This window comes from Adiantum capillus-veneris, chromosome 30, assembly GCF_014529385.1.
Source record: "Adiantum capillus-veneris isolate H3 chromosome 30, ASM1452938v2, whole genome shotgun sequence".
Lineage (NCBI taxonomy): Eukaryota > Viridiplantae > Streptophyta > Polypodiopsida > Polypodiales > Pteridaceae > Adiantum > Adiantum capillus-veneris.
The window spans coordinates 72,128,522-72,132,506 of NC_140960.1; the positions used below are offsets into that span (position 1 = coordinate 72,128,522).

At 40.7% G+C, this 3,985-nt stretch overlaps 1 pseudogene; it reads right to left on the minus strand.

The window, feature by feature from the left end:
- Positions 1–3,099: 3,099 nt before the first annotated feature.
- LOC147418180 (oxygen-evolving enhancer protein 1, chloroplastic pseudogene) lies at positions 3,100–3,747 on the minus strand (annotated as a pseudogene).
- Between the last annotated feature and the right edge of the window lie 238 nt (positions 3,748–3,985).

Genomic DNA, 3,985 nt, shown 5'->3' on the forward strand with positions numbered 1-3,985 from the left:
TATAATTCAAACTCCTAGAACACGCCAAGGTGATAAAGTTGAATTTCTCATAGACTATGGAAGACGCATTCATTTCTATCTCCTAGATGCATGAGGAAGTTAAAGCTAAGCCAGTATCCTGCAAGTAGACTAGTAGTAGAACTAGCTAATGGGAAGGAAGTGTTATCTCAACATTCCGCAGGCTTGATAGATTTTGAATTAGGGGGTTATGCTACTTATGTGCCGTTTCCTACTTTACCTTTAGGAATTTATGACGGAATTTTAGGAATGGATTGGTTGGAAAAGAAACAAGGCCATATTCATTGTGCTCAGGGAATCTTCATAGATAATCTTGGGAATGAAGCTCTAGTTCAATGAAAAAATGGGATGCCCAAGGCTCATTTAGTTAAAGCCAGTAGACTTCTAAAGGGACTTAAGAAGGGACAACAGATTTATGTTGTGAAGCTTAACAAGGTGGAACAATCAGATTCAAACTTTCACCCAAAATGGTTGAAAGATAAGCCGATGTTTTCCCAGAAGATTTGACCAATCTGCCACCGTATTGTAAGGTAGACCATGATATATAAACTATACCAAGGTGTGTACCTGTTTCTAAGAGACCGTACAAGATGTCATTACCAAAAGCTATAGAACTTAAAGAGCAGCTTAGGCAACTGATCGAGTTCATTAGACCTAGTACTTCTCCTTTGGTGCACCAGTTCTTTTTTAAAAGAAGAAGGATGAATCTTTGCGGCTATGCATAGATTATCGTGGACTTAACCAAATGACTGTCAAGAACAAGTATCTGATTTTGAATTGTTGGATAGACTCCATGGATCCAAGATCTTTTCAAAGATTGATCTTCGATAAGGATATTATCAGATCAGAATCAAAGAATCAAACATACCGAAGATAGCTTTTAACACTAGGTATGGGCATTATGAATTCACAGTCATGTCCTTTGGTCTTACAAATGCACTTGCAAGCATCTACTAATGCAGGATATCTTTAGAACTTACTTGGATGACTTTGTCCTAGTCTTTTTTTATGATATTTTGATTTACTCTAAAGACAAAGCAGAGCATGAAGAACATGTCCGAACAGTGTTAGAAATTCTACGTCAACATCAACTTTATGCTAAGGAAAGCAAGTGTACTTTCTGTAATCCCCAAGGTAGCTATTTAAGGGATATACATTTAAGAAATTCTATTATGTTTATTTGGAGGAGACAAAGTTAAGAGCTTCAATTAATAGAGATTATATGGATTATTTCTGAGAGAGTTATTGAATTTTGAAGAGAAGCAGACACATATTAGAACTACTATTATGTTTATGGGAGGATCAAAGTTAAGTGCCCAACAATAATACTGTAGGGAGTGAAATAGGAGTGTTTTCTAGATTGTGAGCAAGGATGTCATATTGCATGCTCCAATCTTTATGCAGTGTAGTAATTTCCAACCATGACCTAACATATGGACGGTGAGCTAGTTTCAACTTGGTTGCATTTTGCTCCCTGGCTTTTATTGACGCTTGGACTGTAACCTTGTAGGCCTTGAGAATTTCATACGTGACACCTAGTATGGGAGAAAGGAGGACAAATATAGTATGGCATCAATTATTTAGACCTAAAGTAAAGATGCACAAGGTTCATTTACTACTGTAATACACTACATGTATTCACTACTTGTGCATTCACTACTTCAATACACTACAAAGAGTTGCGTGCATTATTACCATTTGCAGTTTTTGATCAATATTGAATGTATGGTTCTTAATTGATATAGAATATATAGTTGTGAAAACAACGTCTGAGTAAAACGAACCAAACGGAGTAATGTGAAAGATTCTAAAACAAGAAAATGGATAAAGCGGTAATCAACTACAACAAGAAATGAATTGTTTTACTGACATGCAATGTTGTACTGGTGCTATACAATTCTCGAATCTACATGTCCATATTTGAGTCAAGCTACAAAAAAGTAATGTGAATAGTTAAACATTACATCTCACAATGAAACCGCATAGATTGAAGTTGCAAAGTATACAGTGGACGTCATGCAAAAGTGCCATACAAAAGTATGTGGAGAGTTGGCACTATGGTCTCTTTAATAATTATAAGAAACGGAAGCCGTGCCCTGCCCTGTAGCGTTTATGTGTTGCGCCAAGCAAACGCATAGACATGAGAAATTAGATACAAAAAATGGACCTTGTGGTGCTATGTATCTGGAGTTGCACTCGTACAGTCGAAATGTCAAGTGTTGCGAATATATATTTTCCCTACGATACACAAATTAACATGCATTAAGACAAATAAATTAGATGTAGGATATTGAATAATCTTAAAGAGAATACGTGTACTTAATTGAAATATGATTAGAGGAAATTGGGTTGTCTGTTGACTAGCGTTCATAGTGGGCTCGTTCTGATCTATTTTTTTACTGACTACACTTTAGCAGCAAGGCCAATTTATTGTTGGTTTTTATGATCGGGTTTGAGTGGATGGAGGCGAAGATACTTGAGAGCATAACTGTGTGTGTGTGTGTGTGTGTGTGTGTGTGTGTGTGTGTGTGTGTGTGTGTGTGTGTGTGTGTGTGTGTGTGTGTGTGTGTGTGTGTGTGTGTGTGAGAGAGAGAGAGAGAGAGAGAGAGAGAGAGAGAGAGCCGACAGGGAGGTAGTCGTACCGATGGAGGTAGGATATGGCTTGGTCTTGTGACCGTTGCATGATGCGGAAATGTCACGTCCCAATGTCATGTGTGTGTGTGTGTGTAGGATAGAGAGAGAGAGAGAGAGAGAGAGAGAGAGAGAGAGAGAGAGAGAGAGAGAGAGAGAGAGAGAGAGAGAGAGAGCATCCTCTGCATTTTTATGGACTGCACACCAGCAAGAAGGAGAAGGGTGAGAAATCGAGCGTGCTGGTAGAAATTGATGCCACCTTGGTGTACACTGTAGAAGGTGGTCCTCTTAAGTCGGAGGAGGCCCTTGAGAATCTTCTTGCCGAACATGCCGTCTGTCAAGAATGCCACCAGCTTGATTTGTTTGAAAGGGTAGCCATGTTGCTAGATCACTTGGATGAGTGCTTTGGCCAGCCTCATGTTGCGTGCCTTTGTGCCGTAGCCAAGAACTCTAGGGCACCATGAACAAGGCCACCCTTTCACCCCCAGGAATCTGGACAGTATTTGGAGCATAGTTGCTTCCATCTTGCTCCTCAAATATGAGAGTCCCTTCAATACCTACCTCCAAAGGACCTTTAATCTCATCCAAGGTGTACGTAAGCCTTGTCATGAGCTTGGTTAGCTGAAAATGTGGGACTCCTCCCTTGAACTGAGACTCTACTTTCACCTTGAAAGAGGTGGGCTCCAAGCACAACTACTTAAGCTGATATTTTCCAAGCTTGAGACCAAAGGTATTGGCTCCACCCTTGATAATGGGACACTGGTTAGCAATACCACTTTCCTTGACTTCCGTGTATGTCAAACCTTGCAACTCATCATAGGAAAGACTCTTCGGCGGGCATTCTGCATTGGCTCTAGAGACAATGAGTGTGGAGGTGGTCAGACTCACAAGAACAAATTTTCAAACTTCACTGCACTTGGACGCCACCTCCTTGAGATCATCCTATAGAGATCATGAAACCCTCGCATAGGGCTCGACACCAAATGAAGTTGAGAAAAATCATGATGGCTTCAACGACGAGCTAGAGAGGGATCCCTTCTCCAACGCGGGTTGGATGAAAGAAGGGCCCACTCATGAGGTCAAAGATGCAGTAGCCATGGTTATCACTCTCTTGCACACGCAGTATGCAAGCCTCCCATGCTTCAAGAGTGCGTGTAAGAGTGTAATCTCTCTCTCTCTCTCTCTCTCTCTCTCTCTCTCTCTCTCTCTCTCTCTCTACACCCTACATGCTCTTACTTCTTGAGTCCGGATCACTTCCCATTGAGGTCTTGGGCATTGTTGTCGGTTAGGTCAACACATGAACATCATACACAGCAAGAATAACCATCTACTCCAC